This window comes from Pogoniulus pusillus, chromosome 11, assembly GCF_015220805.1.
Source record: "Pogoniulus pusillus isolate bPogPus1 chromosome 11, bPogPus1.pri, whole genome shotgun sequence".
In the NCBI taxonomy this organism is placed as follows: domain Eukaryota; kingdom Metazoa; phylum Chordata; class Aves; order Piciformes; family Lybiidae; genus Pogoniulus; species Pogoniulus pusillus.
The window spans coordinates 34,548,302-34,565,537 of NC_087274.1; positions in this window are offsets into that span (position 1 = coordinate 34,548,302).

Below are 17,236 nucleotides of genomic sequence, written 5' to 3' on the forward strand. Positions count from 1 at the left end.
AGGTCTTCCCCAGCGCCGACTTTTACGGCTCGCTGAAGCCTTCGTCTGACGTTCTGCTATTGCTTCGCATCCGCTGGGAAGAATTGCTCTGCAGCAAGGGACTTTCCTGCTTTTCACAGGAACAAGGAGGGAGCCCAGACGCCTGGGATTATAACTGCTACCAGCCATGGGCTGCCTGCTGGTGGCTCCCTGAAACCCGTGCACTCGCACAGGAGGAAGCGGCCCTAGTTTGGCAGAGCAGGCAGGATGGGAGAGGTGGAGAGGTGCAGGAACTTGCCTAAGGTCAGAGGCAGAGCTGTGGCACGCGTGATTTCATAGGATTGCAGGAAAATCTGGAACAGAAAGGACCTCAGAAGATCTTCCATCGTTTTCAAAAGTACCCGTGTTATTTCTGTCTAGTAGAAGTTGTTCCTGCCCATGGCAGGGTAGTTGGAACCCAAGTATAGCCTTTCCATTCCAACCCCCATCTAGTCTATGATTTAGGCACCCGGTTTTCAAATCATCTTAGACTTGAAGTCATATTGAGGATCAATTGGATATAAGCTGTAAGATGCTTGAATTCACTGCAGAGAAGTAGATGTTGGCTCATAAGGCTCCTTCTCCCACAGCATATCAACCTGGCAGCCATTGGTGCTACAGGGCAAAAGAAGAGGGATCTTCTATTTTCCTAGTTGAGGCCCACAAAGCAAAACAAACTGTCTGTTGACTGATGCCATGGCCAGTCTGCTCCAGAGCAGATGGAGCAAGGACCTCTTCAGGCTGAGGAACTAAAGGATCTGGAGATGAAACTAGAGAGGATATGCTGGGTCCTGGCTCAGCACTGTTACCTGGTCACAGCCATGATACCTCCTCCATTAAATCCACTGCCTCAAGTGTCACTGCAGTTAACAGGTGAGTTAATTGGTCTCACAAGTGCCAGACTTGCCAGTGTGGGTAGCATCACCCTCTTTCCTACCTTGTGATGATGTAGGCAAATCCTCAGCTAAAGTCTGTGAATTACTGCAGCTAATGCCAGAGCATGCCCCAGTGACTGTTTTTCCCATCTTTGGAGTTCATCTCAGTTCTTCTAACTTACAAAGATGAGAGCCAAGAAAGAGGTTTTTGGCTGACCTGGTTTCTGCCAATCACTCCAGTGAGCTACCGTAGCAGCAGTCCCTCCAGCAGGGTCTGTCTTTCAGTCGAAGCCTACATGGTGGCTCTTCTCACAAGAGGGAGAATTAACCCCCAAGACTTCGGACAGATTTCAGTCTTGGTCATTAATTTTTGCAGCCCTGTGTGGCTCTAGCTTGACTCGGGGCTAAATCCACTTTGGGGGTAAATAGATGAAGCCCTTAAAGCCAAGGGAATTTGTAGCCATTTATATATATTTTTTTTTCACGTCTTGTCCTTAAGGCATGTGTATTTTCCGGCTGCTGCTTGTGTACCTGCTGCCTTAGCTGTAGCTGCACTGTGGAGCGCTTGCAAGAAGAAGCCTAAATCTGAGTATCCCTGTTCACACAAAGTGCCTGTGACACCATCCCCTTCTCTTATTTTAGTGTCCTTGTGGTTATGGCATCCCAAGAGAGTTGAGGAGGCCCAAATCAGATCTTTGTACCTCAGGGTCATGCATGTGTGGTGAACTGGTCCCTGCCTGTGCTATATTCACAGAAGGTGCAGCAGTGGCAGCTGCCAGGTGCAGAGCACAGTGTGTGCCTGCAAACCTGCCCTGTCTGCACACAAACCTGCCCTGTGGGCCTGCAAACCTGCACTATCTGCATGCAAACCTGCCCTATGTGCAGCGCAGAGTGTCTCATCATCCAGCTGGATTGCTCCTCTTTACCCTGACCGTGGTTGAAAGTAAAGCTTGCTTGAGACTCTAGTGAAGGGAAAGAGATTGAAACTGTGATGAAGGGGTCTGTACAGCATCTACTAGCTGAAGTTATTTAGGCAGATGGTACTCTTTAAAATAATTTTTCTGCATCATACATCCCACCCCCACCTTTCACTGCTAGCTGTGGCAGTCCCAGAGATGGGCAGCAATACCTTAGTGCGCAGACGCCATCCTGCCTCTGGAAAGCAATGTAGCAGGGCTGTGCTGGCTTCGGTGTTCAGAGTAGGAGGGGAGGGGAGGAAAGGGGAGAGGAGGGCAGATTTAGGTTGGACATCAGGAGGAAGTTCTGCACAGTGTGGATGGGGAGACACTGGCACAGGTTGCCCAGGGCTGTGGTTGAAGCCTCATCCTGGAGACATTCAAGATGAACCTGGATGTGTGACTAATTGGAGGTGTCCCTGCTACCTGGAGGGGCTTGGAAAAGATGCCCTGTGAGGGTCACTTCCAACCCAATGCAATCTGTGAGGGGAGGAAAAAAAACCCCATGAACTGTGAAACTCCTCTCTCCTCTCCTCTCCTCTCCTCTCCTCTCCTCTCCTCTCCTCTCCTCTCCTCTCCTCTCCTCTCCTCTCCTCTCCTCTCCTCTCCTCTCCTCTCCTCTCCTCTCCTCTCCTCTCCTCTCCTCTCCTCTCCTCTCCTCTCCTCTCCTCTCCTCTCCTCTCCTCTCCTCTCCTCTCCTCTCCTCTCCTCTCCTCTCCTCTCCTCTCCTCTCCTCTCCTCTCCTCTCCTCTCCTCTCCTCTCCTCTCCTCTCCTCTCCTCTCCCCTTCTTGCTATAAGAGGTACCCAAGGGCTCCCATTTGTCACTGTGTCTTGAGCAAAGATCAAAGGGTGAGATGCTGGTGCACATTGGCAGCTCCATGAGTAGGACATTGCTCCTGCCCAGTTGCTTTCTACTCTATCAGAAAGAAGTGCAGTGATCTCCAGGGCAGGGCATCCGAGACCTGTGATGAGAGCTGTGTGGTTATCCTGAGCATCATGATGTCTGCAGTCCATCACCTAAAGGAATAGAGGAGCTTGCACAGCTTGAATGTCATAAAGGAAGCTGAATAGCTGTGGCACATACCTATGTGGCCTAAACCACACAGACTTGATGCAGGAGTTATTGTATGAAGTTACCTTGTGTGGGAAGCTGGACTAAATGCTTGGGCAGGACCCCCCCCCTCCAGCCTCTCTGAATCCCAGTAGGATGCTGACTTTCTCAACCATCAGTGTACATCTTGGCGGAAGCCACTGGGTGCTTTGCAGGCTTGCAGGTGGGTGCGGGTGCACTCTGATCCAGATTAAGATGTGCAATCTTATAAAAAAATATTTTTGTTTAAAAATTAGTCCCCCCAGAGTTCTCAGGCCCAATGGAAGTGCTATATCACTCAGACTAACATCTCAGCTCCTTTCTTCTGCTAAGGCAAGGTGTAAGAGGTGTCTCCACTAACCTGCCAGGAGGCTTACACAGATTCACAGATGGCATTTGGTTGGAAGGGACCCTCACAGGGTATTTTGTCCAATATCCTGCAGGCAGCAGGGGCACCTCCAACTAGAGACACATCCAGACTGATCTTGAATGTCTCCAGGATGGGACCTCAAGCACAGCCCGAGGCAGCCTTTGCCAGTGACTTTCCACGCTTGCTGTGCAGAACTTCCTCCTGATGTTCAGCATAACTCTGCCCTGCTCCAGTTCCAAATTATTGTCTCTTGTCCTATCACTACAAGCCCTTTTAAACAGTCCTTCTCTGGTCTTTCTGTAGGCCCCCTTCAGCTTATACAGTGACCCTGGAGCCATCAAGGCCAAGGATGTGGACAACTCTTCCACTAACTTCACAACAGCAGATACAGGCTTGTGAGTTGCAGGGATATGAGGTGTATGGAAGATCTAGTAACTGAGTAAGGACCTGCAAAAACCTCAAATTTCCTGTGAGCCAATCCCCTGATTTATGCACAGTTTGCACTGGCATCTGGGCTGGCTTCAGCCTGATCTGACCTTATCTGTTACTGAAACCAGTAAAAATTCTCTCCTGTGTTTGTTTATGACCTGTCTGGAGGCTGGGAGATTGTGCAGTTGGGACCGGGGGGTTGTGTGAAGGACATGAAGTGCAGCTCCAGCTCTGCCAAAACTTCTCTTGTGGGTTGTTCTCTTTAGTGCCTGTGCTCTCCTGTGGACCCCAGCAAGCAGCAGAACCATGTTCTTCCTTGCCCCAGCCTATCTCCTCTTTGCAGTCCCTGTGCCCTGCAGAGCCAATCCAGTATCAGCTTTATCTTGTGCTTCCTCCTTTGGCCAGCCGTGCAGGTGAGAGCTGAAGGACGCACTGTTTTACAGGCTCTTCAGGCAATTACCTCTAGACAAGGGAAGCACAGGCTTGTGCCAACAGCCCCAGGCTTTCCCCTGCCTTACTCTCCTCATGTGCATTGAGCATCCTTTGGGCTTTGCTGATTTCCTTTCGGAGTGTAAAGTCACTTCTCTCAGCCTCCTCCCTCCACCAGTGATTCTAGTCAGTGAGAGCAAACTTGTTCCTTGTCATCTGTCCCCCACATCAGCTTCAGATTCTGCCCCGTTCTCTCTACAGCTTCCTGCAGGGAGGTTGCAGTGAGGAGGGGGCAGCTCCTTGGTGGCAAGGGACAGCAGCACAGGAAATGGTTCAAAGCTACCCCAGGGGAGGCTTAGGCTGGATCTCAGGAAATAGTTTTTCACTGGAAGGGTTCCTCAGACCCTGGCACAGACTGCTCAGAGCAGTGCTGCAGTCCCCATCCCTAGGGGTGTTCCAACAGGCTGTGGAGCTGGTGCTGAGGGACATGGTTTAGTATTGAGCCTGCAGTGCTGGGCTGAGGGTTGGACTGCATGAGCTCTCTCCTATTAATGTTTTCTGTGATTCTGTGGCTCCTGGATTCTGAAGCTCTGTTACATGAATGGACAAAAGGCCAGGATGCTCTTAGATAAAGATGTCTGCAGTGCCATGCTTAGTGGCAAGGGCCAAGGCAAAACCAGAATATTAAGATTCTGCAGAGACAGTGTGTCAGGAAAGGAAAGAAAAGAAAAATGATGAGGCATGAGAATGCTGAAGTCTTTCACTTAACTTTCTTTTGGTCTAGAAAAAGGACAGTGGACCTTAATCAGAACACAGCTACAGGGCAGTCTCAGCTTTAGTTCAGACCCGTGTCTGATAAATCATCAAGCTGTGCTGCCCTTCAGCAAGGTCACAGAGACTGGAGTGCTGTGCCAAGGCTGGATTGCTGAAGAGAAACAACCCGAGCCACCAGTACAGATTTAGGGGTTGACCTGCTGGAAAGCAGCTCCATGGAGAAGGACCTTGGAGTACTGGTGAGCAGCAAGTTCTGCATGGGGCAGAATGTTCCCTTGGGGCCAAGAGGGCAAATGGCATCTTGACATGCAGCAAAAAAAGTGTGTCTAGCAGGGTTCTCATCTCACTCTACTCCCCAGATGAGGCATTCTGGGCTTCCCATTAGGGTTCAAGAGGCACAGGGAAATACTAGGGAGTGTCCAGTGGAGGTCATGAGGATGATGAAGGGAGTGGACCATCTGTCTGTGGAGGAAAGGCTGAGAGCCCTAGGGCTGTTTAGGCTGAAGAAAAGAAGGCTGAGATCAGTGCTTACCAATATCTGAGGGAGGAGTCTCAAGAAGGGGCCAGGCTCTTTCTAGTGGGGCCCTCAGACAGGATGAGGGGTAGTGGATACAAGCTGGTTCCACCTCAACAAAAGGAAGAATTTCTTTGCTGAGAGGGTGCTGGAGCCCTGGAGTAGGCTGCCCAGAGATGTTGTGGAACCTCTTTCTTTGGAGAGGTTCCCAGATGTGTTCCTGTGTGACCTGCCCTGGGTAATCCTGCTTTGGCAAGGGCTTGGGCTCAGTGATCTCCAGAAGTCCCTTCCAACATCACAGAGTGGTAATTCTCTAATTCTCTGAGCTCAGATGGAAGTTTGGGGTTTTTTTTGTGTGAGAGCCCAGCAAGCCCTTGTCTACCGGACTTTTTTGTAATGGTGGCTGTTGAATGTGTTTTCCTAGATCCCAATAGTTCCCAATGACTCTGTGGTAACAGCAAAAGAAGTGGAATCAGAGGCGCATTTATTACAGACTCTCTGGTCAGGTGCTCCACATGTAAAAGAGCTTTCAGTGGTGCAAGAAGAAGAGCATGAGCCTGAGTGGGCAGTCACCACCACGGTGCAGAAATGGAGATTTTGAGAAAGTAGAGGATTCCCAGGGAGGCTCATCTTCATGAAGGAGGTTTCATCATCTGCTAAAGTTTATTCTTTTCAGCAGAAGGGCTGAATTCATCATTAGAGTATATAAATAGTGTACTGGTACTTTTCAACAACTTCACATAGTCCCCGGTTGCTGGTTAAGTCTGAACTTCACGTAGTACTTTGGAGGCATGTTGGTGGAACTCAGAATCTCAGAAAACATCTGTTTGGAAGAGCTCTCCAAGCTCATGCAGTACAACCATTGACCCAGCACTGCAGGCTCAGCACCAAACCATGTACCTCAGCACTAGCTCCACAGGCTGCTAGAACCCCCTTAGGAATGAGCACTCCAGCACTGCCCTGGGCAGCCTGTGCCAGTATCTGATGACTCTCTCTGTGAAGAAGTAGGCCAGGTGAGTGCAGAATCATCATCTCTAGGAGCTATAAAATAGAAAGACTGTAAGAAGCTAAACCAGTAAGGAGCAGCTTGAGTGCAGAGACTTCCTTCTGTGTTACATCATCCCAGCTTCTGGCAGGCAACAGCTGCGGGAAGTAAATCCTGAACTAAAGACAGAGTTTGGGCTCTGGTGTTGGTAGCTCTGCTAGCCCTTGGATGCTCATTTGTGCTTTTTCCTGTCCATGACAGTGAGGCCTATAGCCCATTTGCCAGAGCTGTCTGTTCTGAATTCACTGATCATTCATTGCTTAGTCTCTGGTGCTTAATGTTCTGACAAATGCTGCACAATTATTTCTTGTTCATCTTCATGTGACTTGTGACTCCACAGACCTCTCTCAGAGCTCCCTCTGTCTTCTTGTCTCTCAAGATGAAGGATTTTAGCCTCTTCTATTTTTTTCCTATCAGAGACTCTTTCCTGTCTCTGGTGTCTTGTTGTCTTTTCTTGCCTTTTGTAATTCTGTTCTGCCCCAAATGAGATTGGTGCACTGAAGCTGTGTGCAAAAATCTTTATATTGCTCTGAGTATTTTCCTGCTAGATTTAAATTTTGTCTTTGCCTCTTTAATCCCCACAGAGCATGAGCATGAGAAAATCATGCACAGTAGCTCCAGGATCTTATTCACTCGAAGCTCATTACTGTGCATGTATCCCTAGGGCTGCTTTTTCTCATTACTTCTCTTGCTGTGAATGTCCTCTTTATTTTATTGTGTAGTCATGGTTTGAGCCTACCCGGCTGACGACAGAGCACCATACATCTGCTTGCTGTCTTCTGCTCCTCTCTGGAGGAGTGGAGAGGAGAAAATACAAGAAACATTTGATGGTGCAGACAAAGGGCAGAGAGGGCTCAGCCACCATGGGCAAAGGACAGATTCAGCCTGAGGAAATGAAATCAGTTCAATTTAAAAAACAAAACTACCACCATCAGAGCCAGACAGTGAGCGTGACACCTGGATCTTAGCTAACTGCACCTCCCTTGGCCTTTCCCTGCTTCCTGGGCCCAATTCTGCTGTCTCCTCCCAACCATGGAGGAGGGAAGAGCGGTTGCAGTCATTCCTAGTCCATTCCATGTTATTCTTGCTAGGCATTCCTCCTCAGGGAGGAAACTCCTCACAGTCCTCCCCTGTGGCAACATGGCCTCTCCCCCAATCCTCCGTGGGTTTCTAATAACATGGGTCCCTTCTGCAGGCTGCAGTTCTCTCAGGAATAGAGCACTCCAGAGCAGGTCTCAGAGTCACAGCCTGTTCCAGGGTCAGTCCTCTGCTTCAGCATGGGGTCATCACGGGCTGCAGACAGGACTCTTCTCAACCACTGATCTCCATGAGCTGCAGGGGCTTGGACTGTGAGCTTAGAACAGGCCTCAGGGGAATGACTGCTCTGGTGCCCCTCCTTGCCCCTTCTTCCCTGACCTGAACATCCTCATTTTGGCTGCAGAGCCAGTTGAGATCGCAGCGAGCACTGCTTTGCTCAAACTCAGAGTCTTCTCACTTTGTGCTCTGTTTTTGCTATTTTGCAGGTTGGGAGGACCTCCAGGTAGGCAGGGGGGTCGGCAGGGTTGATCTCTCATGAGATTGAGCGGGATTGTGATGTGGGGTCGTGACGTCAGCCGCGGGAGGTTTAACGAACCGCCAGGGCAGTGCACACGATGCCATTTTGGCTGCAGAGCCAACAGGCTGCCCGCAGCCAGGAATTTTTTTTTTGGTCTTGTTAATAACTGTCAATAAAACAGTGCACCATGGCTGTCACTCGCATGATGAAGGGTAGAAAAAGCGTGTGCACCCAGACAGATTTGGAGCATCAACACACAGGAGTCCAGGCTGCTGGCTGCTGGGAGTGCTGGAGCCTGACACTTGACATGGAGGGTGAAGGGGCACACAGTTGTGTCAGGTGTGAGCAGGTGAACTTTCTCCTCACCTTGGTGGCAAAACTGAAGGATGAAGTGGCTGAGCTGAAGGACGAAGTATCCAGACTCAGGTCATTAAGGGAAAGTGAAAGGGAGCTGGATCTGTGGGAGCAGGCTCTGCAGATCCACCCTGCTAAGGGAACTGTTCCTGGAAACAGGAAGGGTAGAGGCAGCAGGGGAAATCCATCCCAGCCCTCTCCTCCTCTTCCATTGCCCTTGCACAACAAGTATGAGGCCCTGCAGGCCGAGGGCAGTGAAGATGAGAGGGCTGAGGAGCAGCCATCTGGGATGATGCCTAGGGTGGAGCAATCCCCACCAACTATAATGACGAGCTCCATTAAAACCAAGAAAAAGAGAAGGGTTATAGTTGTTGGGGACTCTGTCTTGAGGGGGACTGAGGGATCCATTTGTCATCCCAACCCATCCCACAGGGAGGTCTGCTCCCTACCCAGTGCCCAGGTTAGGGACATCACCAGGAGACTCCCAAACCTAATCCAGCCCTCTGATTATTACCCTTTGCTGGTAATACAGGCTGGTAGTGATGAGATTGATAAGAAGGGCACCAGGGCAATTGAAAAGGAATTTAGGGCCCTGGGGAAATTGATAGATGGGGCAGGAGCACAGGTGGTGTTCTGCTCAGTTCCCTCTGTGGCAGGGGAGTACACCGAGAGGAACAGCAGAACCCATGCCATCAACAACTGGCTCAAGGGATGGTGCCAGCGGCGGCACTTTGGGTTCTTTGACCATGGGGGAACTTTTTCTGTGCCAGACCTGCTAGATCCTGATGGGGTGTGGTTGTCTCAGAGGGGCAGGAGAGTCCTGCCACTGGAGTTAGCAGGGCTCATTAGGCAGACTTTAAACTAGATCTGAAGGGGGTGGGTGAGGCAATCAGTCTCTCTGAGAAGGTGAGATTGGGATGAAAACCAGGGTCAACTGAGGTATCGAGAGCCCAGCTGAAGTGCATCTACACCAGTGCATGCAGCTTGGGTAACAAGCAGGAGGAACTGGAAGTCCTGCTCCACCAGGGTGACTATGAGATAGTTGCCATTGCAGACACTTGGTGGGATGACAGGCATGGTTGGAGTGCTATACTGGGGGGATACAGCCTCTTCAGGAGAGATAGGCAAGGGAGAAGAGGAGGAGGGGTGGCTCTGTATATTAGGGAGTCACTCCTTGCCACAGAGCTTGAGGTGAGGCATGAAGGGGTTGAGAGCTTGTGGGTTAAAATCAGAGGGAGGACTAACAAATCTGACATCCTGGTTGGAGTCTGTTACAGACCACCCAACCAGGATGAGGAAACAGATGAGGTATTCTACAAACAATTGGAGCCTGTCTCAAGATCATCAGATCTTGTCCTTGTGGGTGACTTTAACCTGCCAGATATCTGCTGGGAACTTAATTCAGCAGAGAGGAGGCAGTCCAGGAGATTTCTAGAGTGCATGGAGGACAGCTTCATGTCCCAGCTGTTAAGTGAGCCTACTAGGGGTCAAGCTCAGCTTGACCTGCTGCTCTCCAACAGAGAAGGGCTGGTAGGAGATGTGACAGTGGGAGGCTGCCTGGGGTGTAGTGATCACGAGTTAGTGGAGTTTTCAATATACAGGGAGGTAGGGAGGCACTACAACAAAACCTACACCTTGGACTTTCGGAGGGCGAACATCAATTTGTTCAAGAAACCTATTTGCAAAGTCCCCTGGGCAGCAGTCCTTGGGAACAAAGGGGTCCAGGATGGTTGGACCTACTTTAAACAGGAGCTCTTGAAGGCACAGGAGCTGGCAGTGCCCATGTGCCGAAAGATGAGCCGGCGGGGAAGGCGACCAGCCTGGATGAGCAAACAGCTCCTGAAGGAATTGGGGGAAAACAAGAGGGTGTATCACCTCTGGAAGGAGGGGAAGGCTTCTCCTGATGTGTTTAAGGAGGTAGCCAGATTATGTAGGAGAAAAATTAGAGAGGCAAAGGCCCAGTTAGAACTTAAGCTGCCACCTCTGTGAAGGATAATAAAAAGCATTTCTATAGATTTATCAGTGCTAAAAAGAAGGGCCAGAAGAGCCTCCACTGCTTACTGGGCCAGGAGGGGATCACTGTAACTGACGATGAGGAAAAGGCTGAGGTCCTGAATGCCTTCTTTGCCTCAATTTTCAACAGTAAGGAGGGAGGAGTTCAGGGCAAGTGGCCTCTTGAACTGGGGGATGGGGTCGGGGAGCAGTGTGTTCCCCTGGAAATTCATGAGGAATTAGTTCAGGACCTGCTGAGCCACCTGGACACCCACAAGTCCATGGGACCAGATGGGATCCATCCCAGGGTGCTGAGAGAGCTGGCAGCTGAGCTGGCCAAGCTGCTCTCCATCATTTTCCAGCAGTCCTGGCTCACCAGAGAGGTCCCAGGAGACTGGAAACTGCCAACGTGGTCCCCATCCACAAGAAGGGTGGGATGGAGGAACCTGGGAACTACAGACCTGTCAGCCTGACCTCAGTGCCAGGGAAACTGATGGAGCAGGTTAGCTTGGGGGTGATAAGAGCACACCTGAGGGATGGCAAAGGGCTCAGGTCCAGCCAGCATGGGTTTAGGAAGGGCAGATCCTGCCTCTCCAACCTGATCTCCTTCTATGATCAGGTGACTGCTTGGTGGATGTGGGGAGGCCTGTGGATGTGGTCTATCTGGACTTCAGCAAGGCCTTTGACACTGTCCCCCACAGCAAACTGCTGGCTAAGCTGTCAGCCCACGGCTTGGATGGCAACACTCTGTGCTGGGTTAGCAACTGGCTGGAGGGCTGAGCCCAGAGAGTGGTGGTGAATGGTGCCACATCCAGCTGGCAGCTGTCACTAGTGGTGTCCCTCAGGGATCAGTGCTGGGCCCCATCCTCTTTAACATCTTCATAGATGATCTGGATGAGGGCATGGAGTCAGTCATCAGCAAGTGTGCAGATGACACCAAGCTGGGGGCAGATGTGGCTGGGTTGGAGGGCAGAAGGGCTCTGCAGCAGGACCTTGACCGCCTGGACAGATGGGCAGAGTCCAAGGGGATGGGGTTCAATAGCTCCAAGTGCAGGGTGCTGCACTTTGGCCACAGCAACCCCATGCAGATATACAGGCTGGGGTCGGAGTGGCTGAGAGCAGACAGACAGAGAGGGATCTGGGGGTGCTGATTGATACCCGCCTGAACATGAGCCAGCAGTGTGCCCAGGTGGCCAAGAGAGCCAGTTCTGGGCCCCTCAGCTTAAGAAGGACATTGAGATGCTTGAATGTGTCCAGAGAAGGGCAACGAGGCTGGTGAGAGGGAGCTGGGATTGTTTAGCCTGGAGAGGAGGAGGCTCAGGGGACATCTTGTTGCTGTCTACAACTACCTGAGGGGAGGTTGTGGCCAGGAGGAGGTTGCTCTCTTCTCTCAGGTGGCCAGCACCAGAACGAGAGGACACAGCCTCAGGCTGTGCCAGGGGAGATTTAGGCTGGAGGTGAGGAGAAAGTTCTTCACTGAGAGAGTCATTGGACACTGGAATGGGCTGCCCGGGGAGGTGGTGGAGTCGCCGTCCCTGGAGCTGTTCAAGGCAGGACTGGACGTGGCACTTGGTGCCATGGTCTGGCCTTGAGCTCTGTGGTAAAGGGTTGGACTTGATGATCTGTGAGGTCTCTTCCAACCCTGATGATACTGTGACACTGTGATACTCATGTTTGTCTCTAGTCACTGTTCCACAAAAGAACTCCCAGAACAAAGGGAGCTGTCAGGCAGGTTTTCCTCTCTTAAAAAAAAGGTGTTGTGGAGGTGATGATTGTCTCATCATTGACCTGAGGAGGGTCCAACTTGGAACTGGGGAAGCCTCTCAGTGCTTCTTATAGGGGCCATGCTGGTAGGCCAATCCCCTGCTACCAGCCCCAGCCTGAAACACAAACCCAGCACAGCTTTAGTTTGTACTGGGTTAGATGGTTCAGTGTCATCAGAAAAATTAGCCTCTCTGCTTTTAGCTTCTCACACCTCTTTAGGATAAATATGTGATTTGAGCACCAGAGCTCCTAGCAGCATAGACCATCACCCAGTCTGGCATATTGGCTCCCTGACCATTTATTACTTCTTTGGTCTCCTGCCTTTAACCACTTGTTGAGCTGCAAGAGGATCTTCTCCTTTGTTCAAGAATCACGGAACACCTTAGGCTGGAAGAGACCTTAGAGATCGTCTACTCCACCCCCCCTGCCATGGGCAGGGAAACCTCTCAGCTAGCCCAAGTCACTCAAGGCTTCATCCAGCCTGGCCTTGAACATCTCCTCCAGGGAGGGGACATCCACAACCTCTCTGGACAATCCATTCTAGAGTCTTGTCACCCTCCTAGTGAAGACTTTCTTCCTAAGATCTGATCTAAATCTTTTCTCCTTCAACTTAAATCCATTACCCCTTGTCCTATTGGTGGACACTCTTGCTTCCTGCAGGATCTTTCCAGGCACTGGCAGGCAGCTCTAAGATCCCCCTTGAGCATTGTCCTCTCCTCAGCCTGTCCTCATAGAAGAGCTGTTTCAGCTCTTGGCTCATCTTTGTGGCCTCCTCTGGCCTCACTCCAGCAGCTGTGCGTCCTCCTGCTGGGGACAGCAGAACTGGAGGCAAGATTGGAGGTGAGGCCTCAGCAGAGCAGAGCCAAGGGGCAGAATCCCCTCTCTTGGTCTGCTGCCCACACTCCTCTGGCTGCAGCCCAGCACACAGCTGCCTACTGGGCTGCAGGAGGGCACTGCTGGCTTCTGGGGAGCTGCTCAACAACCAACAGCCCCAAATCCATCTTTTCAGGGCTGCTGTCAACCCACTCTGCACCCAGTTTATGTTTGTGCCTGGGGCTGACCCAACCAAGCTGCAGGTCCCTGAACTTGCTGAATCTCATACAATTGGCATGGGCCACTTCTCAGACCAGTCAAGGACCCTTTGGATGGCGTCCCTGCCCTCAAGAGAGTCCAGCACCATACAGCATGTTTTTTGCATGGGTCCCACATGTGTAATTTTAAGGGAACCACATTACTCTCTGGCTGGGCCCAGAGAGTGGTGGTGAATGGTGCCAAATCCAGTCGGCAGCCAGTCACTAGTGGTGTCTCTCAAGGATCAGTGCTAGGCCCAGTTCTGTTCAACATCTTTATTGATGATCTGGGCAAGGGGATTGAGTCCAGCATCAGTAATTGTGCAGACGACTCCAAGCTAGGAGCATGTGTTGATCTGTTGGAAGGCAGGAGTGCCCTGCAGAGGGACCTTGCCAGGCTGGATGGGTGGGCAGAGGCCAGTGGGATGAGATTTAACAAGGCCAAGTGCAGGGTTCTGCACTTTGGCCACAACAACCCCAAGCAGCCCTACAGGCTGGGGACAGAGTGGCTGGAGAGCAGCCAGAAAGAAAGGGACCTGGGGGTGCTGACAGATAGTAGGATGAAGATGAGCCAGCAGTGTGCCCAGGTGACCAAGAGAGCCAATGGCATCCTGGCCTGGCTCAGGAGCAATGTTGCCAGCAGGACAAGGGAGGTTCTTCTCCCCTGTGCTCAGCACTGCTCAGGCTACACCTTGAGTGCTGTGTCAAGTTCTGGGCTCCTCCATTGCAGAGAGATGTTGAGGTGCTGGAAGGTGTCCAGAGAAGTGTAACAAGGCTGGGGAGGGGCCTGGAGCACAGCCCTGTGAGGAGAGGCTGAGGGAGCTGGGGGTGTGTAGCCTGGAGAAGAGGAGGCTCAGGGCAGAGCTCGTTGCTGTCTGCAGCTGCCTGCAGGGAGGCTGTAGCCAGGTGGGGTTGGGCTCTGCTGCCAGGCAACCACTAACAGAACAAGGGGACACAGCCTCAAGTTGTGCCGGGGGAGGTCTAGGCTGGATGTTAGGAGGAAGTTGTTGGCAGAGAGAGTGATTGGCATTGGAATGGGCTGCCCAGGGAGGTGGTGGAGTCTGTGTGCCTGGAGGTGTTGAAGCAAAGCCTGGTTGGGGCACTTAGTGCCATGGTCTGGTTGATTGTCTAGGGCTGGGTGCTAGGTTGGACTGGATGAGCTTGGGGGTCTCTTCCAACCTGGTTGATTCTATGATTCCATGACTCAGATACCATGCCTCAAAACCCAGTGACACCTTCAAGGAACTCAGGAGACACAACTTTTACCTGTAGGTGCAATACTTGACTAGTCCCCATCACATCTTGCTTCCTGGTGTGTCTAACATCTTTTTTAGAACATTTATCTTTTTGCCTTTTACAGAGTCACTCTTGTCTGTATTTATTTCTTCAGTGAACTATCTGTGGGAGCTATTTCATTTTGCATCATGTTTAACTGCTTCTGTTCTTTTGACACAGGCTGATGCAAATAGCAGCTTGGCTTTGTACCACGAATAACTACTCAGAAGTTTCGTCTCTGGATTTCCCTAGAGCTCTTTGGTGGAAGCCATCTGGTCCTGCAGATTTGTCTTACTCTATCAATTGTTTGAAAATCTCTTCTGCTGGCATTTGGGCTTACGATATCTCTTCAGATATGCTCCCAGTAAGGAAAGGCTCTGGTGTGGGATGCATGTATTTATCTGACTTTGCTATCATGAGATAATGCGTCTTGAGCTATCATCTATCACATACGATTGTCTGTTAGTCTGAACAACTGTCTGCTAAACTACTTGCTTCAGAAGAGTTTTTTTCTTATTAGCTTTCAAAGCTTGAGGAAATTGCTTTTCAGAAGGTTATTAGTAGCTATTAATTTTTTAACGTTGTCTAACCTATGTGCAAAGTTTTTCTTTATTCCCTTTTTGAACTTCATTCCCATCTTATACTTCTAGAACCATAAAGTCATAGAATGGTTTGGGTTGGATGGGATCCCTAGAGGTCTTCCTCGAAGTCATCTAGTCTAGCTACCCTGCAGTCAGTAGGGACATCCCCAACTAGATCACTTGCTCAGAGTTCCATCAAGCCTAATCTTCAATGAATGGTGCCTCCACCACCTCCCCTGGGAAACATGTTCCAGTGTTCCACCACCCTTGTGGTAAAGAACTTCCTAATGTACAATCTAAATCTACTCTGCTCCAGTTTCAAACCATTGTTCCCTGTTCTGTTACTGCAGGCCTTTGCAAACAGCCCTCCTCCAGGCTTCTCATAGGTATTGGAAGGCCTCTCTAAGGTCTCCCCAGAGCCTTCTCCAGGATGAACAGCTCCAACTCTCTCAGCCTGTCCCCATGGGAGAGGTTCTGCAGCCCTCTGATCACCTTTGCAGCCTCTTCTGGATCCTCTCCATTAGTTCCATGTCTCTCTTATGTTGGGGGCCCATAGCTGGACACAGCCTTTCAGGTACAGGTGCAGAGCAGATGGGCAGGATCCCCTCTCTCCATCTCTGCCCACACTGCTTTGGATGCCACTTTCTGTCACCTCCTCCCCCAGCCTGTATTAACAGTGAAGATTGTTCCAGCCCAGCTGCAGGACCCTGCACTTGCTCTTGTCGAACCTCTGCACTTGGCCTTGTTCACCTGGGCCCACTTCTTGAGCTTGTCCACCTCCCTCTGGATGCCATCCCATCTCTCTGGCATACAGACCATACAGACTGCACCACTTAACTTGGAGTCATCAGCAAGCTTGCTGCAGGTGCCCTCAGTCTCAGTGTCGTTGATGAAGATATTGAACAGTATGGAGTAGTATGGTCCCCTGAGAGACACCACCACTTACCCATCTAGCTCAGGAGCCCCTGTCTCGTTCAAGCTGCTGACTGTGCTGCAGTGTCCACAGCATGCCTCAAGACAGTAGGTTGAAGGCCCTTATGTTCTTCAGCTCTGTGGTGCTGCCTGTCAGCATTCTATCAGTAGAGAAAAAGCTCCATTAGCACATGAAAGATGTTACTGTAACCCAGGTAAGCTGTGACTGTAATCCATGGAAGGTGTGACTGTGACTCAGGGAGGGTGTGACTGTAACCCAGGGAAACTGACTGTGACCCAGGGAAGCTGGTCTGTGGCCCAGACATCTCTTCACTGCTTGGTGAATGTGTTCCCAGGTTTCCCATGCTAGACATGACCTCTGCCAAGACTCAAGCCAGTTCTGTGATATGATTGCTCCACCTTGGCCTCCTAGTGTGTTTCACAGCCATCTGTGGACATTACCAACTTTTGACAGTTTCATCTGTCTGCTGCTTCCTTTGACATTGAGTGGTTTCCTGGTTGGCAGGGTAGCAAAAATAAAGAGGTAAATAGAAATTGGTGGTGGGCTGCAGTACAGCAGCCAGTTTGTGATACAGAAACAAAGTCTCTAAAGCCTGGGATGTTTGGGCTGCTGAAGAACTGGGCTTTGGCCAAAATCTGTTCATCCATTGTCAAATGCGAAACTACCTCAGAGTGGGACTTTGCCTTCAGGTTCGTGTTTGAGTATCCTGCTGGCTTGGAGGTGAGTCATCCAGTGCTGAGAATGGGACACATTATCCCTCTGGGTGGCATAGGGCTGCTGGGAAGAGCTTGATACTCAATTGCAATGTCTGTATTTTGGCATTTCCTTTCTTGGCTACTCATAGGAGTGACGATCTCTCAGATGCTTGGAGGTGGACTGGTTTGTTATTGCTGTTGAATTAGCTCCTGCCCATCAGCCAGATGAAGGCATTGGTGGCAGAACTATTTCAATGCCCCAGACAGGCTTTTCTTCCCCACCCTGGCAGCTTTCCTCAGGAGAACAGAGATTGCCAAACCAGGGCTGTCCTCCAGTCTGCACCCAGAAATGCCCACACACCAGAAGCCAGGGCTGTTCCTCAAACTGTTAAATCACAAAGCGTGCTCCAATGGATGTGTTTGATCTGGGCCACGGCAATTTTCTCACATAATGTCCAGACACATTTTGGGAGAGCCTGGGACAGGGATGGTTTCCAGTGGGCAGTTTGCATGTG